This window comes from Rhinoderma darwinii, chromosome 4, assembly GCF_050947455.1.
Source record: "Rhinoderma darwinii isolate aRhiDar2 chromosome 4, aRhiDar2.hap1, whole genome shotgun sequence".
In the NCBI taxonomy this organism is placed as follows: domain Eukaryota; kingdom Metazoa; phylum Chordata; class Amphibia; order Anura; family Rhinodermatidae; genus Rhinoderma; species Rhinoderma darwinii.
In genome coordinates, this window is record NC_134690.1 from 193,487,298 (window position 1) to 193,514,863 (window position 27,566).

Here is a 27,566-nt window from a genome sequence, read left to right on the forward strand (position 1 = left end):
AACATGCGGCTATTGGAATGCTTATCACTTGTGTGATCAAGGCACTCAATATATGTGTAACAGACAATTATTACAGCAATCGTTGTACATACTGGGGGGCGGTGGGCTGGAACACGGAGGACCATTGGGGATATTGCCCACAGAGTACCTTAGAGAAGAAAGACATTAATGGAAAGTCACTTCTAACTAGAATGACGCTATCAAGGAAAGCATGTGGTCTGTCAGGATTAGGCTTAATCCTTACCATAGAAAACCATAGTAAAACAGACCAAGACACATACATATTAGGAACCTATGGGGGAGTAAACGGAGAAATGGGAAAATTCAAACTAAAAGATATGGTAGGCTCCCAAGAATGGAGAAAGTTGAACCCCGAGAGACAGATAAAACATGTTGCGACCCCAAATACAGATGCATAAAAATATGATGGCCATGGCTGACCTGGGATTGGAAGACACTATGGCCGTAGAAACCGGATTTGGGGACCATAATGTCTGGTTAGAGTGGGTACAATACACGACACGGAAAGTGAATAAGTACAACTGTTATGTGTGTGCAGGAGCCCGCCCACACCTAGGGATAGTACCACTTAAAGAGGCTCTGTCACAAGATTTAGCAACCCCTATCTGCTATTGCAGCAGATAGGCGCTGCAATGTAGATTACAGTAACGTATTTATTTTTAAAAAACAAGCATTTTTGGCCAAGTTATGACCATTTTTGTATTTATGCAAATGAGGCTTGCAAAAGTCCAAGTGGGCGTGTTGAAAAGTAAAAGTACAACTGGGCGTGTATTATGTGCGTACATCGGGGCGTTTTTACTACTTTTACTAGCTGGGCGTTCTGACGAGAAGTATCATCCACTTCTCTTCACAACGCCCAGCTTCTGGCAGATCACGCTGTGACGTCACTTCCCCAGGTCCTGCATCGTGTCAGACGAGCGAGGACACATCGGCACCAGAGGCTACAGTTGATTCTGCAGCAGCATCAGCGTTTGCAGGTAAGTAGCTACATCGACTTACCTGCAAACGCCGATGCTGCTGCAGAATCAACTGTAGCCTCTGGTGCCGATGTGGCCGACACGATGCAGGACCTGTGAGTGACGACACAGCGTGATCTCTCGAGAACACGGCTGTGTCTGCACTGCCAGAAGCTGGGCGTTCTGAAGAGAAGTGGATGATACTTCTCGTCAGAACGCCCAGCTAGTAAAAATAGTAAAAACGCCCCGATGTACGCACATAATACACGCCCACTTGGACTTTTGCAAGCCTCATTTGCATAAATACAAAAATAATCATAACTTGGCCAAAAATGCTCGTTTTAAAAAAAAAAAAAAACGTTACTGTAATCTACATTGCAGCGCCTATCTGCTGCAATAGCAGATAGATGTTGCAAAATCTGGTGACAGAGCCTCTTTAACCCCTTAAGGACGCAGCCTAGTTTTGGCCTTAAAGAGGCTCTGTCACCAGATTTTGCAACCCCTATCTGCTATTGCAGCAGATAGGCGCTGCAATGTAGATTACAGTAACGTTTTTATTTTAAAAAAACGAGCATTTTTGGCCAAGTTATGACCATTTTTGTAGTTATGCAAATGAGGCTTGCAAAAGTCCAAGTGGGTGTGTTTAAAAGTAAAAGTCCAAGTGGGTGTGTATTATGTGCGTACATCGGGGCGTTTTTAATACTTTCACTAGCTGGGCGCTGTGAAGAGAAGTATCATCCTCTTCTCTTCAGAACGCCCAGCTTCTGACAGTGCAGATCTGTGACGTCACTCACAGGTCCTGCATCGTGACGGCCACATCGGCACCAGAGGCTACAGTTGATTCTGCAGCAGCATCAGCGTTTGCAGGTAAGATTGACTTACCTGCAAACGCTGATGCTGCTGCAGAATCAACTGTAGCCTCTGGTGCCGATGTGGCCGTCACGATGCAGGACCTGTGAGTGACGTCACAGATCTGCACTGTCAGAAGCTGGGCGTTCTGAAGAGAAGAGGATGTTACTTCTCTTCACAGCGCCCAGCTAGTGAAAGTATTAAAAACGCCCCGATGTACGCACATAATACATGCCCACTTGGACTTTTAAACACACCCACTTGGACTTTTGCAAGCCTCATTTGCATAACTACAAAAATGGTCATAACTTGGCCAAAAATGCTCGTTTTTTAAAAATAAAAACGTTACTGTAATCTACATTGCAGCGCCTATCTGCTGCAATAGCAGATAGGGGTTGCAAAATCTGGTGACAGAGCCTCTTTAAGGCTCAGAGCCCATTTTTCAAATCTGACATATTTCACTTTATGTGGTAATCACGTCGGAATGCTTAAACCTACCCAAGCGATTCTGAGATTGTTTTCTCGTGACACATTGGGCTTCATGTTCGTGGTAAAATTTGGTCGATATATTCAGTGTTTATTGGTGAAAAATTGCAAAATTTAGAGAAAATTTTGAAAAAAAAAATTGCATTTTTCAGAATTTAAATGCATCTGCTTGTACAACAGACGGTTATACCACCCACAATAGTTACTATTTCACATTTCCCATATGTCTACTTTAGATTGGCATCGTTTTTTGAACACTTATTTTTCTTGGACGTTACAAGGCTTAGAACATAAACAGCAATTTCTCATATTTTTAAGAAAATTTCAAAAGCCTTTTTTTTAAGGTACCTCTTGAGTTCTGAAGTGGCTTTGTGGGGCCTATGTATTAGAAACCCTGATAAAACACCCCATTTTAAAAACTAGACCCCTCAAAGTATTCAAAACAGCATTTAGAAAGTTTTTTAACTCTTCAGGCATTTCACAGGAATTAAAGCAAAGTGGAGGTGAAATTTGCAAATTTCATTTTTCTTGCTGAATTTCAATTTTATTCATTTTTTTTTTCTGTAACAGAAGCTTTTACCAGAGAAACACTACTAAATATGTATTGTCCAGATTCTGCAGTTTTTAGAAATGTCCCACATGTGGCCCTACTGCGCTCGTGGACTAAAACACAAGCCCTAGAAGCAAAGAAGCACCTAGTGCATTTTGAGTCCTCTTTTTTATTAGAATATATTTTAGGCAGCATGCCAGGTTTGAAGAGGTGTTGAGGTGTCAAAACAGTAGGAATCCCCCAATAGTGACCCCATTTTGGAAACTACACCCCTCAAGGAATTCATTTATGGTTGTTGTTAGCATTTTGACCACACAGCTTTTTCACAGCACGTATTTGAATTGGGCTCTGAAATGAAAAAAATGACATGGTTTCCAATAAGATGTAATTTTTTACCAAAATTTCTTATTTTCACAGGGCACAAAATACTCAATTTTGTTGCCCAATTTCTCCTGAGTGCATCAATACCCCATTTGTGGCAATAAACTGCCGTTTGGGCCCATGGGAGGCCTCAGAAGGGAAGGAGCGCTGTGTGTTCTTTGGAGTACAGATTTTGCTGGTTTGGTTTTCGGATGCCATGTCGCATTTGCAGAGCCCCAGAGGTATCAAAGCAATAGAAACGCACCAGAAGTGACCCCATTTTGGAAACTACACCCCTCAAGGAATTCATTTATGGGTAATGTGACCATTTAGACTCCATAGTTTCTTCACAGAACTTATTTGAATTGGGCTGGGAATTAAATTATTTTTTCCAATAATATGTCATTTTAGCTCAAAAATTCTTATTTTCACAAGAAATAAAATACTCCATTTTGTTGCCCAATATGTCCTGAGTGCGGCAATACCCCATTTGTGGTGATAAACTGCCGTTTGGGCCCATGGGAGGGCTCAGAAGGAAAGGAGCGCTATGTGTTTGTTGGAGTACAGATTTTGCTGGATTGGTTTTCGGGTGCCATGTCGCATTTGCAGAGCCCCAGAGGTATCAAAGCAATAGAAACCCACCACAAATGACCCCATTTTGGAAACTACACCCCTCAAGGACACCCCTTGTGACCATTTTGACCCCATAGTTTTTTCACAGAACTTATTTGAATGGGGCTGGGAATGAAAACAAAATTATTTTTTTCAAATAATATGTAGTTTTGGCTGAAAATTTCTTATTTTCACAAGAAACAAAACACCCCATTCTGTTGCGCAATTTGTTCTGAGTGCCGCAATACCCCATTTGTGGTGATAAACTGCCGTTTAGGCCCATGGGGGGGGGCTCAGAGGGAAAGGACCACCATTTGGCCTACTGGGGATTTTCTAGTGCAAAGTCATGTATGCAGAAGCCCCTGAGGTACCAGTACAGTTGAAACCCGCAAGAAGTGACCCCGTTTTAAAAACTACACCCTTAAGGCATTCATCTAGAGGTGTAGTGAGAATTTTGACCGGAGACCTACACCCCATAAACTGTAATGTGGGTTCTCCCGGGTATGGCAATACCCTACATGTGGCTGTTATCAGCTGCCTGGACACACAGCAGGGCCCAGAGGGGAAAGACGAGGGGGGATAAGCTGTGTGGAGTGCATCAGGGTAAGTAAAATTGGGGTAAATTATAAACCAAGGGATGTATGATAAATTTTAAAACACTCTTTCATACAGAGCTCTGGTTATTCGGGACACGTGTCACATTGATATATTGTGTCATCCCTTATCCCCCTCTTATAGCAGACTTTGCACCTCTTTTGACTTTTTCCCTTCTTGCCAGTTTGGGGAACTTCTCCTGGAAAGTGTTGCCCTGGTACGATGCGTGTGGGCTCGCTTCCAGAAGTACTGGGTGCCCCCCCCTTCTTGGTCCCTAAAGATTAGGTTCTTGATAATCACCTCTTGAAATTCCAGGAAAGTTCCCGTCTGGCCTGCACATCGACGTAGCATGTACGCATTGTACAATGCCATCTGTATGATGTGCCCGGCCAGCTTCTTATACCACACCGCATGGCGCTGTAGGGCTTCAGGGCTTGATCTTACAAGTCCATCCCTCCCATGTACCTATTGTAGTCCAGGATGCAGTCTGGTTTGGGGGTGGCCTTTCCTTCATATATCCTAAACCTGTAGGTATACCCTGATGCACTCTCACAGCTTATACAGCTGTACTCCATACCTTGCCCTCTTACCCGGCAGGTACTCGCGGAATTGAACCCTCCCTTTAAAATGTACCAGGGACTCATCAATAGAAATACACTTCTCGGGGGTGTATGCTTGGGAAAACCGGGCACTGGAACAGTCTAATAGGGGTCTCCGTTTATACAAACGGTCAAAACTGGGGTCATCTCGGGGTGGGCACAGCTCATTATCAGTATAATGTAAGAAGCGAAGTATTGCCTCATTTATTTATTTTTTTAGGTTCCAGTTCAGTTCTGAAGTTGCTTTGAGGGGCCCATATATTAGAAACCCCTATCAAATACCCCATTTTAGAAACTAGACCCCTCAAAGTATTCACAACAGCATTTAGAAAGTTTATGAACCCTTTAGGTGTTTCACAAAAATTTAGAGCAAAGTAGAGGTGAAATTTACATTTTTTTTTTGTCAGAAAATCCTCTTTATACCATTTTTTTTTATAACACAAAAGGATTTATCAGTGAAACGCAACTTAATACGTATTGCCCAGATTCTGCAGTTTAGAGAAATATCCCACATGTGGCCCTTGGGCGGTAATGGACTGAAGCACCGGCCTCCGAAGCAAAGGAGCACCTAGTGGATTTTGAGGCCTCTTTTTTATTAGGCACCATGTCCGGTTTGAAGAGGTCTTGTGGTGCCAAAACATTGGGAACCCCCCAAAAGTGACCCCAATTTGGAAACTAGACCCCTTGAGGAATCCATTGTAGTTTTCTTGGGGTGCATGCGGCTTTTTGATCAGTTTTTATTCTATTTTTAGGTGGCGTGGTGACTAAAAAACAGCAATTCTACTATTGTTTTTTTATTCTTTTTTTTTTACAGCGTTCACCGTGCGCTATAAATGACATATTCACTTTATTCTGCGGGGCGATACGATTACGGCGATACCAGATGTTTATAGTTTTGCGTAACGAACTGGAGTTTCGATCAGTACCATTTTTAGGTACATGCGACTTTTTGATCTCTTTTTATTCCATTTTTTGGGAGGTGAAGTGACCAAAGAATTGTGATTGTGGTTCGGTTTATTATTATTTTATTTTACGGCGTTCACCGTGCGGGATAAATAATGAAATACTTTTGTAGTTCAGGCCGTTACGGACACTGCGATACCAATTATGTATAGTTTATTTGTTTGTTTATATATTTTTATTAAGAATAAAGGACTGATAAGGGAAAAAGGGGGATTTTTACTTTTAATACTTGTAAATCTTTTATTTTCTTATTTTTACACATCTTTTTTTAACTTTTTTTTTACTTTATTACTTTGTCCCACTAGGGGACATGAGGGCAGGAGGCCCTGATCGCTATTCTAATACACTGCACTACATGCGTAGTGCAGTGTATTAGAACTGTCAGCTACTCACTGACAGCAAGCATAGTGGGTCCTGACGTTGTCAGGACCCACTAGGCTTCAGTCTATGGCATAGCCGGACACCATTGTTTGGTGTCCGGTTGCCATAGTCACCATCGCCGGCCACTATCGCGTAGCAGGCCGGCGATGGCAGCTTAACCCCTAAAAAGCCGCGATCTCTATAGAACGCAGCTTTTAAGGGGTTAATCAGCGGGGACACAGCGATCGGTCCCCGCTGTAGGAGCTGTGACAGCTGCTGAACAAGACAGCAGCGTCACAGCTCCTGTATGTCGGGAGGACGGCCGAAACGGCCGTTACTCCCGAGACGTACTATTACGGCATGGAGCGCGAACGATACAGCTGCCATGACGTAATAGTACGTCAAGGAGCGGGAAGGGGTTAACATTCCTGACTATGCTGAAGAATGTTTCCTAAGCCTATACACCAATATAACATTAGACAACACAGTATGCAAGTCCTGGAAAAAGGAATACCCCATAGTCACCAAGACACCCAAACATGCCCAGGGACTTACAATTTACAAAGGCAACTACACATGTTACACCAATACAGAAGGGAATGGCAGGTTCCTAGGGAACTTTTTGGAAGGGTACTGTTCAAAGTACAGTTCAATAAATGCATCTATCACTCAGAATCAGGTGCAGTTTTTGGGCAATATATACTGGATATGTGGGGATATGAAAATCAGAACCAGACTTGAGGGGCAATGGAAAGGAGAGTGTGCATCGGCTAAAGCAATTATGCCTTTTCATATTCTTGGCGAAGGTTCAGATGAGGAACCAACAAAAGGATCTTACCACCGCAGAAAGAGGGAAACATCTCCAAGGGGAAGCTTCGATCCACATGTGTATATAGATGCAATTGGTGTCCCGAGGGGAGTGCCAGACGAGTTCAAGGCCAGAGATCAGGTGAAGGCAGGATTTGAGTCTCTTATCCCAATTATTACCGTTAATAAAAATGTAGACTGGATTAATTATATATATTATAACCAGCAGCGGTTTGTAAATTATACCCGAGATGCTTTACAAGGGTTAGCCGACCAACTAGGGCCCAGCTCAACTGACATTCCAGAATAGAATGGCTCTTGATATGTTATTGGCTGAGAAAGGTGGGGTATGCCGAATGATAGGGACAACCTGCTGTACGTATAAAATCGACAACAATAGGCCCAAAGGAAAAGTCACAATGGCCATACATAAGTTGGAGAGCTTATCTCAAGAGTTGAAAAGGAACTCAGGTATTACCGACCCATGGGACCAGTATTTTTCATGGATGACAGAAAATATTAGCACAAATAGGAGTAGTGATAGTGGTCTTTTTAATACTATTCCCTGTCCTTGTGTGCCATGTTCTCCCATGTATCAGGAAAATGATGACAAAAGCTGTAGAACAGACTGTGCCCACTAGGTTTACACAAATAGACGAGGTGACACCGACAGTCCCTTTAAAGACAACCATCCTGTATCCTGAGGAGAATAGGGAAAGTTAGGACCAATCCGAAACCTTGAAAGTCCAGGTACAAAGGGACTCATAAGGAGTAGCTCGTCTCAAGCTGGTGAAGAAATCCAAAACCCCTACCCGTCTGGTTCGAGTGGTCAGTAGTATGTTGCTAGGCAAGACTCAGGTATAGAGTAATAGAGTAATATTTTTAGGGGGGGGGGGGGGGGGGGAGAATTGTCAGTGATCACTAGCATGTATATTGCTTGCAAAAACATTATTACCTTACATAAGCTACGTATCAGTATATTTCACAAAGAACCTGAATCTATGCAACAAGATGGAGGCTGCATAAGGAACACGCCTATGGAGACACCGCCCTGGAATGCAAGAGGAGTGTACAGATGAATAGAACCAATAGGGCTTAAGCACATCCCACATTTCTACAGACAAGACTTGTAACTTTGTGCAATAAAGTACAGTTGCATTTCCTACTTCACTGAGGGAGGATCTTTACCAACACTTCTCTGTCTGGTGTATTTCTTCCACGCATGCCCCCAGTTTCCAATTTACAGAGGTGGTTATTCGGTGTGGAATAACAGGTGAAGGATCCCTGACAACCACACGTGCCTGCTACATGAGACCAGGGGTGCACATACCGTTGGTGCAAACTGTGCAGCCTAGTGGGTAGCGCGGTCCCCACTGCCACCTTAAAAGCAGCTTTATACTGTCTATTGGATTGCATGTATGGACTGAGCTACGAACAATGGCTCAGAATTATTGATGAATTGTTAGACACATGACGGCAGTGTTCTTTTAGGAGCCAATGGAGCGCAAGAGGCACACATACTCGGTTTGCACAGGCTGCGGTCTACGTTTGCTACTGCACGAAGCCTAAAGTGCGCTAATCAGTTTGTAAAGAGACCACAGATCACAGCACAATAGCATATCAGTGTTAACCTATGTTCGCCCATATGCACAGTTTATTGAATTATTATTTTTTATGCCACATCCTATTAGTTTTTCGATTTGTCCCTTTCCAAATTTAGCAGGTGGTAAAACAAATATAATATATAATTATCTATCACAACACATTTTGGAATAGATCTTTGATTTTCTGACTGTCAGTTAAAATGTACAATATTTATTAAAGTAGTCTTGCTGCAAATAACTACAACTACCTTCTGACCCTCGAAAACAAGGCACTTTTGCACCAAAACACAAATACAAGAGTTCCCGTATTCATTAGGTCAGTCATTTTTAGTAGCCAACTTGTACTTTGCTTCTCATTTGTGTATTGGACCCTGGTCCACCACTGTGGGACATTTACTTATTCTTATATTGGGGGGGTCTATGTACCGTTCATTCTACAGAACATCTGCCAACATACTCATTAGGGCACATTGGACAGGTACTATTGTATATCTATCATAGGATTCCGTGGCCGTGTCGGTTTGTGCCACGAGTGGAGCTTCCTCCAGTTTTTAAATTAGGTTATATAAGGTTTTTTTCAATTAAGTTTAAACATTACTTTTCTATACGGTATCCGTTTTTTGTAGGGTTGTATGCACATATGGTCGGATGTAGCCTTTAAATACTTCATGATCCTAATACTAGCAGATCACTTGTGACCATATAGACTTGCTATTTATACAGTTGTAAAATAATTTTTGGGTTGAGTACCCTCTGACTAGTGACAGACGTGTGCCAGTCTATAATATACCTACATAGTAAATGTGGACCAGTACCATATACTTGTTGAATTCTAGATTATATAATCAAAACTGCCATTTTAAAATGCTGCTCTTAGTAGAAAATAGAGATCGAGAATAACGTATATGGACTTTATTTTTTATGTAACTTTTTGCTTGCTAGATGCTTTTCTACTGTACTTCTGCAAAGTTCAAGAGTGACTGATCTTATAAATGGCATGCCACCTGAGTGCAGAATAAACTGGAAGTAAATATTTTTTAGCCTAGACAAATAATCCGGTTATATTTCTCATTGTGAATCCAAAGATTAAGTTGTTCGGTAGATTATGCAGTTCAAAGAAGAACGATTTACACTTTTCAGATTATTTCAGGTCGAATCAGCATGGAGCGGTCATGTTTTGTGACGGAGATGGAAACAGTATGGCAAAAGAGTATTCTTTGATCACAATGGGAGCTGGCTCATGGCCAAAAAATATTGACCTGACAAATTGCATAAGCATGTGTGACATACGGTAGTGTCATTTCACGCGGAATCCTGGATGTAATGCAGATATAAACCAAGCGCTTCAGAATAGAAATTTCCACTCCATTCCCAAAGCATGAGAGATATTCAAGGACATGCAGAGGACATGACATATGTTGTCACAACAGCACCACATACACAACACTGAAAATGACACTTATGTAGGGAGAGAACTTCGTCTTCATTGGCACGCAGGGGCAGTGTAGCATGTGTCAGTCATACACTTATATAAAGGGTGGATTAAGTCAACTTGCGGCAGAAAATGACAGTCACTAAAAATACCACATTGTAGACATATAAAGGATCTTATGGCATAGCTTTCCATTTCTCTAGAACGCCCTGTTCAGTTTTTTTGCAGGCAGAAAAATCTGCCTCAAAATTCCTTCAGGAATTTGGAGGCAGATTTTGACCTGTCGGCATCACATTTGCCGTGTTATTCGCAACATTTTTTTGCCAGTAGCCAGAGTGCCGCAGGTATAAACCGCCACAAAAAACGAGATCTCTGCCTTCCATTGAGGACAATGGGAGGTCACAGACGGAAAGGCCTGAAGAAAGGGCATGTCGCTGTTTTTTTACCGCTCGCAGGGAAAAGCGCCTCCCCTTGAAATCAAAGGGAGGCGATTTCAGGCACCATTTCCAACACTGTTTCCGCATAAAAAAAAAAAAAAACACACGCCAAAATACTCTGTGTAAACATACCCTAAAAAAATTTTTTTTTTAAAAACTCATCCTGTAAAGGTCCGGTCCTTATTGTAATTGCATGTCCAGGTGATACCAAAGAACGGCCTCAAACTGCGGCTCATAAGGGGTGAGATCAATGGTTGGAACAGGAGCTCCCAAGTAACATGGTTATTAAATGACTGTGCCCCCATGATAGACCCTCTCCAAAGAAAAACTAATCCTGAAATACAAGCAGGCCTATAGACAAGAGCGACTAACACCACCAATATCTATGCAAGTCCCAGGAGCCTTTCAGAACCGAATATTTGAGGTTAAAGTTTTGAACGTAGGATTTTATGCACAGCCCACCAGACTTCCTATCAAAGCATACTGCAGACAGCCGCTGCCCAGCCTAGAACAGCTGGTAATGTAGGACGATCACTTGTACCACATGCTTTGTAACTACGGCATGTACGATTATAGTAGTAACTTCTTAGCAGCGGACATATAAGCTTTTACACAGCAAGAACCGTTTATGTTCTGTGCTAAGAAATTCCACGACCAATGATGGAAAATTTAACTGATCTGTGAAACATGTTTTACCCATCCGGGTATCTCTCTGCAGTACATGGAACAGAAGCTCCTTTCATATTTAGGCTCTGTTCACACTAGTATCATGACTGCTGTTCATAACAGCCACAAAGGACCAGTTTTTTAGGATCCCAATGGGGTCGGTCAGGTTTCTATCAGGGTTCCTGACGGGTTTGACAAGAATAGCACTGTAGAAAAAGGTCGTGATATGGAGCTTTAGGCTCTGTTCACACTATCATGATGAACGAAAGTCATTACACTATTGCGAACCAAATCTTACTTTGTAATGATTCCTCTATGGAACCTGTCAATTAAAAGTCCAAGTTCTCGCTCGGATATTGTTCAGGACCTACAATGCGTTTCTAGTGGGAGTGAAATCCCAATGACAAGTTATACCTAGCAGTTTATTCCTCAACAACTTCCAAAGTTTATCCAGTTGATACTTCTTTTCGGCTGCCTATATGTCTGAGCTTTCCCTGATACTAGGATGGAAAGGAAACTAATTTTAGTATTACACATCCTGTCATCAGTCAAACATCTGGATCGCCTTTATAGAAAAGGTCGAAGAAAGATTTAAAAAAAAAAAAAAAACCACGGGGAAAAGCTGTAACCGAGTTGCAATTTCTCATTCTAGTTAAACACTGCAAAGTAAGAGCTCCTTTACTAACCGGTCTATAGCTTAACCCTTGCGATACTTCACGTGAGGCCCTGATTTGGAGCAACTTTAAGGATTAGATTAGTAAAATGCATAACTAGCAATGTCCTAATAAGTTATTGCCAGTATCGCTCTTTGCAAAAAGGAAGCAAGCCAATATTGAGAGCCAATACTCGAAACGTGACATGCTCCGCTGTTTCCCTGCAGTGGCTGTTATGATGCATCAAGCCTGTGTCATAGAAAGACTACAAGCTGCCTAAAGGGCTTGCGTTGCACCTTAGACAAAAAAAAAGGGGGGGGGGGTGTGAATAAGTTACATGGGGAGCACGATGCATCGAAACTTTGATACTGTACACCCTCAAATGGTTCAATACTAAGCTGTGCGGCCGTACAGCCGAGTATAGTAACACATGATTGTTGTTAGAGCAGGCTGCGGCTGTGCGATACAGCCATTGTTCCGCTCCTGACAAGCATGCGCGCACAGCCTGCATGATGTGATCAAACCAGCGCTGCGCTATTTATCGCCAGCACTGAAAACAGAACATGGCGGGTGCACTACAGAACACCCCAATGTTCTGTCTTCAGTGGCGGCGCCACCGCTCATTAATGCAGCGTCGACCACATCACCTCATGCTGATCGTGCACTTGTCAGGAGCGGGGCAACGGCTGTTTTACACAGCCGCGCTCTAACAGCGGAGATTAGAGAAACCTCATTTCTGCCGCGATCAAAGCGGACCACAACATTTAAGGGGAAAATGAGAAGGGGAATGCCCTTTGGATGGAGGGACATACCATATATAGGCAGACAGCCCAGGGTCCATTGAAGGATCCCAGGGCTGTCTGACCAGATTTCCGGTTAGGGCATACTTAGCTATGTCCTCTAACAACTGCCTGTTAGATATATGTCAGTACATTAAAGATTTTAAAAAAAAATACATTACAATAAACATTAAAATAAGTCTCAAAACCTAAAATATACACATTTGGTATCGACACAACCGTAAACAGATTTATAGCATCATTTATGATTTTTACACTTTTATAAAATAAAAAACTGCTTTCTTTCACTTATTAATTAATGTAAGGCACGAGTTATGAATTTTGAACCTCCATGTGCCGGTTAATTCCTATTAATGTGAGAAACATGGAGGTTCAAAACTCATAATACCTTGTGCCTCACATCAGAAAATTGAAGAACTTTTTTTTTTATATTATTGTTGGCAAAGTATCGTTTTGGTATCGAGTATCACAATACTTCACGAAGTATCGGTATAGAAGTCCAAATTCTGGTATCGTGACAACCCTATGGGGTGCTGATAGAGACTTTTTCCCCACTCGAATAAAGAAAAACTTGGCGAGAATGGCTTGTTAAAGAGGCTCTGTCACCAGATTCTCAAATCCCTATCTCCTATTGCATGTGATCGGCGCTGCAATGTAGATAACAGTAACGTTTGTTTTTTTTTAAACTTTTAATTTTTGGCCAAGTTGAGCTATTATATATATATATATATATATATATGCAAATGAGGTTTGAAATGGACAACTGGGCGTGTTTTTTTCGTTATGTCCAACTGGGCGTGTATTGTGTTTTTAACTGGGCGTGTTTACGTGTATGACGCTGACCAATCAGTGACCAGTCAGCATCATACACTCATCTCCATTGATTTACACAGCAGCGATCTGCAGCCGCATAAACAGAGATTAACGTTACTGCAGTGTCCTGATAATGAATACACATGAAATCCAGCCTGGACATCATGTGTATTCAGAATCCTGACACTTCTGACTCTTTTCTTTGAGATTTCTAGCACGGGAAACGAAATCTCGTTTACCTCAGTAATCTCACGAGATTTCGCTTCCCTTGCCGGAGTCTCACAGAAAAGATTCAGAAGTGTCAGGATTCTGAATACACATGACGTCCAGGCTGGATTTCATGTGTATTCATTATCAGGACACTGCAGTAACGTTAATCTCTGTTTATCGCTGCTGTGTAAATCAATGGAGAGGTGTATGACGCTGACTGGTCACGGATTGGTCAGCGTCATACACGTAAACACACCCAGTTAAAAACACAATACACGCCCAGTTGGACATAACGAAAAAAAAACGCCCAGTTGTGCATTTCAAACCTCATTTGCATATATATATATATATATATAAAATAGTTCATAACTTAGCCAAAAATGAAAGTTTTTTTTTAAAAAAAAAACGTTACCGTTATCGACATTGCAGCGCCGATCACATGCAATAGGAGATCGTGATTTCAGAATCTGGTGACAGAGCCTCTTTAAGCATGACCAATGAATTTAGCATTTTTATTTTTATTTATGCCACTTACTGGCGTACTCACATTAATAAACCTATCCAGCATTCCTAACTTATAGCTCTCATTTGCATATATTCCACAGTAGATAGGATTTCCTACTAACCTGAATATGGCAGAACACACTGGTGCATGACAGGTCAGTCATCAGCTGCACAAAAAGTTCTATAGTCGGGTTTGACACATTTTTTTCAGCTCCGTTAAAGCGGATTAAACCTGGTCTGTGCTTCCGAGCCACTATGTGTAGTAATAGTCGGCAGTCTCTTGTAAACTATATAGCTGGAGATCTGGGAAAGCGTATTGTTCACACAGGCTATTTTCGGCCCGTAAATACCACGAAAAAGGGCTGAACGCCCGCCTACAAACATCTGCCCCTTGATTTCAATGAGAAAAATTTCTCATGGTCGCGTAAAAAAATGCCTCGTAAAAAGAAGTGCATGTCACCTCTTGAGCCGTTTTTCATTGACTCAATAGAAAAACAGCTCCAAAAACGGCCGTAAAAAACGCCGCAAAAATGCAAGTTGCTTAAAAAATGGCTGAAAATCAGCTCCCTATTTTCAGCATGTGAACATAGCCTAAAGGTTTAGGGTATGTTCACACGCTGAGAGGCAGTTACGTGTGAAAAGAGACTGTTAACAGCTGCCTCGTTTCACACGTAAAAGCTCCTCCTCGTAATTTACGAGGCGTCTGAGACGCTCGTAAACCTTGAGCCGTGCTTCATTGATTTCAATGAAGAACGGCTCAAATTACGTGGCAAAGAAGTGCCCTGCACTTCTTTGCCGAGGCAGTAAATTTACGGGTCGTCGTTTGACAGCTGTCAAACGACGACTCGTAAATAACAGGTCGTCTGCACAGTACGTCGGCAAACCCATTCAAATGAATGGGCAGATGTTTGCCGACGTATTGCAGCCCTATTTTCAGACGTAAAACGAGGCATAATACGCCTCGTATACGTCCGAAATTTGGCCGTGTGAACATACCCTTAGGTTCTAGGCCAGTATCACAACGCACGTGACAGTAGAAATCTGGGGGGAAAAATAATAAATATAACACCTCTAGATGGGGCGGACGAATGCCTAAAGTGCCCTTTTGTCATGTTTGGTAGATTCATGGAAGGGTGGTCAATATTTTACAGCAATGACAATAGGTGGACGCTATCCTTTTCAAAACAAAAAAAAAAAAAAGAAAAAAAGTTTAAGCATACACGTTTGCTTTTTTATAATGCAAGTAGAAATTCATGCAAGTAGTATTGGGTTTCTTTTATGTAAAGCACAATATCAGAAGAAAACATATTTGTACTTTTGACTAAGTACTTCAGGGACCTAGCTTAACTTTGAGATATATAGTCCCTTTCTACAGATGCTCCATTACCCTTGAACCGCTCTACAACATCACAGAAAAGCAGAGATTTATATCTGTGATATTACAACATATCAGGCGAAGGCCAACTTTACAACAAGGTCAGGCCACAAATTGCAGGATACATCTCTAGACATTAGCTAGGCTCCGTTTCACATCTCATTACTTAAATACGTTCGGTGAACGTGCCAGGAAAGCGCCCCGTATCAGCACCAGGCGTATGCCAAAAAAAAAAAAAAAAAGTGTCCTATTGGCATCTGCCTATCAGTACACGTACGACATGGCCAAGTGGTATTGTCCTACTTAATCACCCATAGAAAATAGGCATAAGTATGGCTCTGTTCACACCATGAAAATCTTCACGTTCTAGATTTCAAACAGATAGAGGGAAGATTTAATGAAGTGGTTAACGCCACTTTTGTAGCTTTAGGGTACGTGCACACGGCTTACTTTCGGCCGTTTTACGGTCGTACATGGCCGAAAAATCTGAAGCAGAACGCCTCCAAACATCTGCCCATTGATTTCAATGGAAAAATCTGTTCTGTTCCGACAGGGCGCTTTTTAAAAAAAAAAAAAACACCCGTGAAAAAGTACATGTCACTTCTGGAGCAGTTTTTCATTGACGCTATAGAAAGACAGCTCCAAAGACAGCCGTAAAAAACACGAGTTGCTTAGAGAAAAAAAAAAAAAAAAAAGGGGTGTCTGAAAATCAGGAGCTAGTTTCCCTTGAAAACCGCTCCGTATTTTCAGACGTTTTTAGTAAGCGTGTGAACATACCGCAACGCTGCTCTTCCCAGTTTTAAAAAAAGCGGGTGGTTCTTCGTGGAAGGGGACAGGGCCATTCATAGACTAACAAATTTACCCCAGGAGTTTTCCTAAATTTAAAGCAGAGCAATAAACCATGTAAACTTCACAGGTGCGGGACTAGGGATGTCACGATACCAGAATTTGGACTTCGATACTTCGTTTAGTATTGCGATTTCGATACCAATTTCGATACTTTTGCCAACAGTAATAAAAAAAAAAAAAAGTCTTCCGTTTTCTGATGTGAGGCGCGACGTGTGATGAATGTTGGACGCGCCTCACATTAATAGTAATTAATCCCATCATGTTTCTCAGTCATAATGGGTTAATGTGTGAGGTACATGATGGGGTTAATTACTATTAATGTGAGGAACATGGAGGTTAAATTCACCGCACTTTAATAAGTGAATGAAAGTCGTGTTTATTTCATTTTTTTTACAGCGTACACATCATAAATGATGCAAAAAAATTGTGCGCGCCATTACTGAATGTGTATATTTTATGTATTGAGACTTATTTTAATGTTTATTGTAAAAAAAGGTGAATGTGTATTTTTTTTTTAAATTTAACAATACTTTTGTTTTTACTTTATTTTTAAACTTTAATGTACTGGCATATATCAGATATATGCCAGTACATTAGCCTGTGGACGGATAGCACACAGGCAGTTGTTAGGACATACTTGGGTATGTCCTAACAACAAGAAATCTGGTCAGACAGCCCTGGGGTCCGTCAATAGACCCTGGGCTGTCTGCCCATATATGGTATGGCCCGTCACAGGAATTCCCTGTGAGGCGATCCAGGGGCATCCCCCCTTCTCATTTTCTCCTGAATACTGCAGTCAGCTTTGATCACAGCATTCAGGAGAATAGCGGCGGAGATGAGAGGTTTCTCTGATCTCCGCCGTTATAGAGCGGGGCTGCGGCTGTGTAATACAGCCATTGCCCCGCTCCTGACAGGAAGTGCGCGCGCGGTCAGCATGAGGAGGTGCGGCCGGCGCTGCTTTAATGAGCGGCAGTTCAGGCACTGAGGACAGAACATGGGGGTGTTTTGCAGTGCGCCCGCCATGTTCTGTCTCCAGTGCCGCCGCTCATTAGTGCAGCGATGGCCGCATCGCATCATCCTGACCCCGCGCACTTATCATGACTCAGGAGCGGGGCTGTGGCTGAATTACACAGCCGCACTCTCATACATTCATGTATTACTATACTGAGCTGTGCGGCTGCGCAGCTCAGTATCGAAATACAGGAAATAGCGGTATCGAACCGTTTAGGGATGCACAGTATCGAAACAGTATCGAAGTTTCGATGCACCGTGCATCCCTATGCGGGACCACTAAGTGCTGAAGCGCATGGCATACAAATATTGCCTATCTATCGTATCACTCACTAGACTGCCTCTGGAAGGGACATCAGCACAAGTGCGCATTGTGGGCTCTAGAAGTATGAATGAGTGTCGAGTAAGATCGAGCAGCTGCACACAAGCCTACGATCACGCACAATGCCAAACATAGGATGGAGTGGTGTAAAGCGCACCGCCACTAGTCTCTGGAGCAGTGGAAACATGTTCTGTGGGGTGATCACTTTTTACTATCCGTCAATCCGATGGAGGACTGTGGGATTGGCGAATGCCAGGAGACCGTTACCTACCTGAATGTATAGTAACTATTGTAAAGTTAGGTGGATGAGGGAGAATTGTCTAGGTCTCTTTCAGGGTTTGGCCTAGGCCTCTTATTTCCAGTGAATGGTAATGTTACTTCTCCAGCATACAAAGACAGTTTCGACAATTGCATGCTTCCAACTTTGTGGGAACAGTTTGGGGAAAACCCCTTCTCTTTTCCAGCATGACCATGCCCCAGTGTACAAAGCAAAGTCCATAAAGACACGGTTGGGTGAGTTTGGTATGAAAGAGCTTAAATGACCCAAATAGAGCCCAGACCTCAACCCCATCCAACACCTTTGGGATGAACTAGAATGGGGAGAGAGAGTAAGGCCCTCCCATCCAATATCAGTGTCTGACCTCACAGATGCTCTTCTGGGTGGATGGGCAAAAACATTCCCATAGACAAAATCTCGTGGAAACCTTCCCAGAAGAGCAGAGGTGACTATAGCTACAAAAGAAGGTCCAGATCCACATTAAGGCCTATGCTCTTGGAGTAGGAAGTCCAACAAGCTCATATAGGTGTGACAGTCAGGTGTCCAAATACTTTTGGCAATCCAGTGAACAGAGATTTAGTTCATTCTGGTTTTCACTCAAAACACACCAGCCTTCATGAATTAAAAAAAAAAAAAAGCGGAGATGTGTGTTAGTGTTGCCAATAGCAACCAGATAAGTTGTCTAACTTTTAACCACGTCCTGACATAAGAAATCTGCAATTTGACTTGCTTCTGCGGGCTACATTGACATTTAGTTCACAACTACATTTAGTTAGTACAGTGTTTATACACGAAGGTCAATAAGATTAGCATTGTAAATATCACTGCACCTAAACAACTGTATTAGAGACCATGAAATACTAATAAGAAGCATTATTAGGGCAATGTCACAAACTCATCTTGTAAATGAGTGCATGATAATATTTAAGGCTATGTTCACATTGTGCATTTTTGATGCATTTCTAACATGCATTTTTTGTGTTTTGGTTGAGGAACTTCCACTGAGAAACATGGGAGTTCATCTGCCGAAACATAACAGCATGTTAAAAACGCAACAAAAATGCAGCGTGAACCCAGCAAATGATCTAGCTCAACTAAGTTTTTCCCTTTTATCATTGAGTTAACGCAAAAAGCAGAGGGGTCATCCTCTGTGGTCTTCTAGCAGAATGACCTTGCTCATAAGCCCCACTCAGTAGACGTGGACTGTCCAAAGAGAAGAAAATAATTTGTAAAGACATTGGGGGGGCAATTAACAGATCACATATCCACGGGCTAGGTGATCAATGTATAAATCACTGGGGGCTCAACCAACAACTCTAGAACTGGGGTCCCAACGGTCATTTCTTCTCACTGCACTGTTGCAGTAAGGATTATAAATAAAGCAGCAGCCTCGCATGTGAGCAGTCGCTCCATTCAATATCAATGGAAACAGCCGAGCGCTACACTAGGCCGTCTACGTCTGTCCCATAGACATTGAATGGACTGGCCAGATGTTACGTTAGAGTCCATAGTAAAATAGGAGAATGCCTATATACACACTGTTTTGTTTGTGGCCTTTTTGCAGCAAACCAAAAAATTATAATTAAGAAAAAGTGTAAGGAGGCCTTAAAGAGGCTCTGTCACCAGATTTTGCAACCCCTATCTCCTATTGCAGCAGATCGGCGCTGCAATGTAGATTACAGTAACGTTTTTATTTTTAAAAAACGAGCATTTTTGGCCAAGTTATGAACATTTTTGTATTTATGCAAATGAGGCTTGCAAAAGTCCAAGTGGGTGTGTTGAAAAGTAAAAGTACAACTGGGCGTGTATTATGTGCGTACATTGGGGCGTTTTTACTACTTTTACTAGCTGGGCGTTCTGACGAGAAGTATCATCCACTTCTCTTCAGAACGCCCAGCTTCTGCCAGATCACGCTGTGATGTCACTTCCCCAGGTCCTGCATCGTGTCAGACGAGCGAGGACACATCGGCACCAGAGGCTACAGATGATTCTGCAGCAGCATCGGCGTTTGCAGGTAAGTCGATGTAGCTACTTACCTGCAAACGCTGATGCTGCTGCAGAATCAACTGTAGCCTCTGGTGCCGATGTGTCCTCGCTCGTCTGACACGATGCAGGACCTGTGAGTGACGTCACAGCGTGATCTGCCAGAAGCTGGGCCTTCTGAAGAGAAGTGGATGATACTTCTCGTCAGAACGCCCAGCTAGTAAAATAAGTAAACACGCCCCGATGTACGCACATAATACACGCCCAGTTGTACTTTTACTTTTAAACACGCCCAGTTGTACTTTTGCAAGCCTCATTTGCATAAATACAAAAATGGTCATAACTTGGCCAAAAATGCTCGTTTTTTAAAAAATAAAAACGTTACTGTAATCTACATTGCAGCGCCGATCTGCTGCAATAGCAGATAGGGGTTGCAAAATCTGGTGACAGAGCCTCTTTAAATAAAAGTTTACTATTACTACCCAACTTGGGGAATAGCATGGGATTGCCACCAGCTGATTTTTCCTTTCCACAAGACCAATTCAGGTTTGAGTAGAGACAAACCGGTTACTTGTTACACACGGCCTAAGGCCTTATTCACACGAACGTGTTTTACGTGCATGAAAATCACACGCATCGCCTGGACCTATGTTAGTGAATGGGGTCGTTCAGACAGTCCGTGATTTCCACACAGCGTATGTCCGCTGCGTAAAACTCGCGACATGTCCTATACTTGCGCGAAAAACGGGCATCACGCACCCATTGAAGTCAATGGGTGCGTGAATATCACACACGGCACACGGAAGCGTCAGTCGCGCCGACAATAGATAAAGAAATGAAGGAAAAAATAAAAGCACTTTTCTTTTTCTAAACCGCGTGTCATAAGCATGGCATATGCGTGAAAATCACGCAGCCAACACGGATGTGCAAAATGCAGCGTTTTTTGCACGCGCGATACGCACACGTTTGTGTGAATAAGGGCTAAGGGTGGATTCACACGCAGCTTTTTTTGTTACAGAAATTTCTGAAAATCAGTTCCATTCATCTGAACGCGGCTGTACCTGCAGGAGGCGCATGGATCGGATTTGCAGTAGAGGAAATGTCAGCATTTTATAGTGTCATGCTGGACAGCCCTAGCGACCAATCTGTCTCAGGCCTGCATTAGCACCCAGTGAACAGAAGGGGCGAGGATTCATAGCAATCAGATTTCTGTAAAAATAAATTTAGACAGGAGCAATAAAAGCAGCAAGAGACTAGATCTAGCCGTACACACACGGAAACGCAGGAAGGACGGACACGGCCCGTAATAAACAGATGACCGGCACAAGCGCTGGGCAGACAGAACATGGAGCAATTCCCTTGAACAAGCAGGACACAGTTTTGTACGGCCAGTTTAGAAGCAATGAAGGTCACATTACAATTTTGGGGACTATTCATGTAAAATGACGTTTAACCTTGGACAACAGAACAAGGAGTTTCTATAATGTCGGAGCACGGTCACTTGTACATTCCCTGCAGAGATTTGACCACTGCATTGGAGCTGTATACACAAAACAGGAGAGTCTGAAACTAATAGTAAAGTCGTTTTTTTTTTTACCTTAGATGCATTGGAGTATTATAAAGATCGGTTACAAAGGTGAACCTCAGGGCCGTAACAATAGAGGGTGCAGAGGTCATTGTCATACCTGGGACCTGGAGCCCCACATGCGGCAACAAGTAAAATAAGTGATGTGCCATAGTTGATGCCATTACAGATTGTGCATTTGCACCCAGGAGCTTAAAGTTACACCTCTGGCGGACATAGACTTTAAAATTCCCTACAACCCAGTATGTACAGGTCATATTAGGAACACCCTGAAATACTCGGGCACGTGTAAAGCCCCTTACATGCAGGCCGCACAGTAGGTCACTGAGAAGGTGCCCAGCAAGGAAAGGGTTACGCGCATGCTGGAGCGATCACAGGCTGGCTAGAGGGAGAAGGACCGGAGGGGGCAGGCAGGGATCAGCAGACCCCCTCCCGCCCGGCCAGGTCACCCCGGCAGGATGTAGGCGCAGATCCGCCGCGCCGTGCCCTTGAGCCGGCGTACATGACAGCTCTCACTTTCCCACGTTGCTTTACGTATCAGTGATCGGATCGGACGCTCAGGAGACATTATTTCCGGTTTCCCAGAAGTTTTCTACTTGGCGCACGAAGTTCCCAGGCAGAGAGCGGCTGTGTATTGTTGCAGACAGGAAGGTCACTTACCAGAGCGCTAGTGAAGGGCACAGGGACTGGCAGCGCTCAGCCTCTCCGCCAGGGATCGCTGATGGGGGAGCACAGGCACAGCGCGCTAAGGACTGGTTTCCTGCGGGATAAAACAGCACAGTGAGACTGCCGGCTACTGCTCTCGCCATATTCTCTGTAGGGAGTCCATGAACTCCCTCCCTCTTTAACCCTTCCCGGGCCGGGCACACCGCAGTCACAGCTGTTGTGGCTCAGCCTGCTCCCACATGTGAGGAAGTTGTGCCCGGCATGATAGAGAGGAACAAACCATGTATTAATGCTGGCTATTCTGAGCAGCAGCCCCGCTACATATGGCGTTCTCACCTGTGCGCCGTCACTTTCCTGGAACTACGTGCCCGGGTCCTCACTGCTCGTACAGCCCCATGTCTCCCCCTCCTACCCTGCTTGTCAATGAACTCTAGAATAACACACCCGCCTAACATGGGAGACAGGGAGCCAGTCAGCAGCCAGGGCGGTACCAAGTGCGGCAAAGGGGGAGTGGATTTCCCAAGCTTTGTCCTACTGAGAAGCTGAACTCTTTGATAAAGTTGTGGAGGTGCGGCCATGTGTCAGTTGAGAGGAGACAGAACGTTGCTGCATCTTCTTGGAGAGAAATGTATCACCTGTAGCGTAGAGAGTAGTGAAGCGTTCCTTAGGCCCCCACCATTGTAACGCCCCGTAGCCCCGACCTTGTGTGAATGTTCCATGTCCATTATCTGCTGACTTCATGTTTCACCTGATGAGTGGCTGCAAATAAAAGTGTCAGTCACAGTTTCCCTTTTAACATGGTGCCCCATATCAGAGAATATGGTATCAGCCTGGAAGAGCCCTTCATAGGGTAATACTAAGCAGAAGAAATGGGTGTGGCTTTTTGGAAGGGTGTGGATTATATAAAAAGGTGTGGCTAAATATATTCACACCCCCTAGACACCCTATATTAATATCAGACCCTAGACCAAACCTCTATATTAATATCAGACCCCCTAAATATATTCACACCCCCTAGACACCCTATATTAATATCAGACAATAGACCAAACCTCTATATTAATATCAGACCCCCTCAATATATTCACACCCCCTAGACACCCTATATTAATATCAGACAATAGACCAAACCTCTATATTAATATCAGACCCCCCAATATATTCACACCCCCTAGACACCCTATATTAATATCAGACCCTAGACCAAACCTCTATATTAATATCAGACCCCCTAAATATATTCACACCCCATAGACACCCTATATTAATATAAGACCCTAGACCAAACCTCTATATTAATATCAGACCCCCTAAATATATTCACACCCCCTAGACACGCTATATTAATATCAGACAATAGACCAAACCTCTATATTAATATCAGACCCCCTCAATATATTCTCACCCCCTAGACACCCTATATTAATATCAGACCCTAGACCAAACCTCTATATTAATATCAGACCCCCTAAATATATTCACGCCCCATAGACACCCTATATTAATATAAGACCCTAGACCAAACCTCTATATTAACATCAGACCCCCTAAATATATTCACACCCCCTAGACACGCTATATTAATATCAGACAATAGACCAAACCTCTATATTAATATCAGACCCCCTCAATATATTCTCACCCCCTAGACACCCTATATTAATATCAGACCCTAGACCAAACCTCTATATTAATATCAGACCCCCTAAATATATTCACGCCCCATAGACACCCTATATTAATATAAGACCCTAGACCAAACCTCTATATTAATATCAGACCCCCTAAATATATTCACACCCCCTAGACACCCTATATTAATATCAGACAATAGACCAAACCTCTATATTAACATCAGACCCCTAAATATATTCACACCCCCTAGACACCCTATATTAATATCAGACAATAGACCAAACCTCTATATTAACATCAGACCCCCTAAATATATTCACACCCCCTAGACACCCTATATTAATATCAGACAATAGACCAAACCTCTATATTAACATCAGACCCCCTAAATATATTCACACCCCCTAGACACCCTATATTAATATAAGACCCTAGACCAAACCTCTATATTAATATCAGACCCCCTAAATATATTTACACCCCCTAGACACCCTATATTAATATCAGACAATAGACCAAACCTCTATATTAATATCAGACCCCCTAAATATATTCACACCCCCTAGACACCCTATATTAATATCAGACAATAGACCAAACCTCTATATTAACATCAGACCCCCTAAATATATTCACACCCCCTAGACACCCTATATTAATATAAGACCCTAGACCAAACCTCTATATTAATATCAGACCCCCTAAATATATTCACACCCCCTAGACACCCTATATTAATATAAGACCCTAGACCAAACCTCTATATTAATATCAGACCCCCTAAATATATTCACACCCCCTAGACACCCTATATTAATATAAGACCCTAGACCAAACCTCTATATTAATATCAGACCCCCTAAATATATTTACACCCCCTAGACACCCTATATTAATATCAGACAATAGACCAAACCTCTATATTAATATCAGACCCCCTAAATATATTCACACCCCCTAGACACCCTATATTAATATCAGACAATAGACCAAACCTCTATATTAACATCAGACCCCCTAAATATATTCACACCCCCTAGACACCCTATATTAATATAAGACCCTAGACCAAACCTCTATATTAATATCAGACCCCCTAAATATATTCACACCCCATAGACACCCTATATTATTATAAGACCCTAGACCCAACCTCTATTAATATCAGACCCTCTAAATATATTCACACCCCCTAGACACCCTATATTAATATCAGACAATAGACCAAACCTCTATATTAATATCAGACCCTCTAAATATATTCACACCCCCATATCGGGAGTAGTCTACTGGCAGACCCCAGTTACCCGGACCCCTACACTCTATTGTATCCGCATCCTTAGGACCTTATAACCTTTATGGGGAGTTTTATTGCAACTAAAAAAAGGGGTACTGATGCTGTGTTTTTGTTTTCCGTCAAGATATTGTAAACTAGAGGTAGTGCTGGCTCACCGTTGTATTCTTCTTGTTGATGTCCCCTTTTCTATTGAAAGGCATCCTGGGTAAACATGCCCCTTGGTGTTTGAATTGTTACTGCATTTATTTGGGCATTTAGTACATTTTATTAAATGTAATTGGTGATTAAAAACATTTCTAATTTACATTTATAAAAAAAAAATCTATAGTTTTTCATATGCTGCTTCTATGTATCTTCTATACATAGAAGCTGCATAAATCGCTGTCTGCCACATCCATCAGTTCATCTCACGAGGGACTCTAACACACTTGATAACCCTAAGGCTACATGTACACGTTGCGGAATTTGGTGCAGAAAATCTGCGTCAAAGCCGCAGGTAAATGCAGGTAAGGGTATGTGCACACACTAATTACGTCCGTAATTTACGGACGTATTTCGGCCGCAAGTTCCGGACCGAACTCAGTGCAGGGAGCCGGGCTCCTAGCATCATACTTATGTACGACGCTAGGAGTCCCTGCCTCGCTGCAGGACAACTGTCACGTACTGAAAACATGATTACAGTACGGGACAGTTGTCCGGCAGCGAGGCAGGGACTCCTAGCGTCGTACATAAGGGTATGTTCACACGGCCTATTTACGGACGTAATTCGGGCGTTTTTGCCCCGAATTACGTCTGAAAATAGCGCTGACAAACATCTGCCCATTGAAAGCAATGGGCAGACGTTTGTCTATTCACACGAGGCGTATATTTACGCGCCGCTGTCAAATGACGGCGCGTAAATAGACGCCCGCGTAGAAGAAGTGACCTGTCACTTCTTTGGCCGTAATTGGAGCCGCTATTCATTGACTCCAATGAATAGCAGCGCTAATTATGGCCGTAATTGACGCGGCGTTCAAGCGCCTGCACATGCCGGTACGGCTGAAATTACGGGGATGTTTTCAGGCTGAAACATCCCCGTAATTTCAGCCGTTACGGACCCCCGCCGTGTGAACATACCCTAAGTATGATGCTAGGAGCCCGGCTCCCTGCACTGAGTTCGGTCCGGAACTTGCGGCCGAAATACGTCCGTCAAGTACGGACGTAATTAGTGTGTGTGCACATACCCTAATTCCACAAGTAAAATCCGCACCTAATAGTGCATTTTTTTATGCAATTTTTAGGTGCATTTTTTTTTTAAACTAGTCAGATACAAATCACAAGATAAATTGACATGCTGTGGATTTTAAAATATGCACCGCAGAAAAAATTTGCAACATGTAGATGAGATTTCTTGGAATTTCATTTACTTTGCTGGTACTGGATTACACAGCGTATTTGCCGCATGAAATTCCGCGCGGCAAAGCCGCACGTAATAGGCATTGTGTGCATTTGGCCTAAGTGCACACGAGGCGTATGGATTTCATTGCACAAAATCCGCAGAGTATTACAGTAGCAGAAAAATGGACGAGATTTAAAAAAATCTCATCCACAAGCTGCGGGAAAAAATCTGCTGAGAAAACGTGCATAAATTGACTTGCGGTGCGGATCTTTGATCGTCGCACTTTTGTTGCGTTTTTTTCCACATTGAGTTCATTGAAGAGTAAAAGCCTTACCAAATAGCAAATGTTGCGATTTTTGCAGTGGAAAAGCTGCAAATCCGTTGCAAAGATCACAAAATGGAAAAAATAAGGGTATGTTCACACAGCCTAGTTTCAGACGTAATTTGGGCGTTTTATGCCTCGAATTACGCCTGAAAAAACGGCTCCATTACGCCTACAAACATCTGCCCATTGCTTTCAATGAGTTTTACGATGTTCTGTTCCCACGTCAAAGAAGTGCATGTCACTTCTTGGGACGTTTTTGGAGCCGTTTTTCATTGACTCCATTGAAAAACAGCTCCAATAACGTCCGCAAAATACGCCGCGAAAAACGTGAGTAGTTACAAAAACGTCTGAAAATCAGGAGCTGTTTCCAAGCAAAAATAGCTTAGTATTTTCAGACGTATTTTGCTACTGCGTGTGAACATACCCTTACACTTTTCCTTTTTAAATTTAAGAAAAAAATGTTCTACTTGACGATGTCGTATCCACGGCATCTTGTTTCCCTGGCTGTTTTCCGTTCTGTTGGCCTCCTGGGATGACGTTTCATCCCATGTGACTGCTGCAGCCAATCAAAAATTGTAGTGGTCACA

At 42.7% G+C, this 27,566-nt stretch overlaps 1 long non-coding RNA gene across 1 annotated transcript in view; it reads right to left on the reverse strand.

Annotated features, from left to right (window-relative positions):
* LOC142760980 (uncharacterized) overlaps positions 1–22,758 on the reverse strand; it is a 63,293-nt gene extending 40,535 nt beyond the window's left edge. Inside the window, exons 1-2 of the long non-coding RNA XR_012883476.1 lie at positions 22,681–22,758; positions 22,339–22,438 (exon numbers count right to left, since the gene is read on the reverse strand). This is a non-coding gene — a long non-coding RNA (uncharacterized LOC142760980). The remainder of the gene's footprint in view (positions 1–22,338; positions 22,439–22,680) is intronic.
* Positions 22,759–27,566: the final 4,808 nt, after the last annotated feature.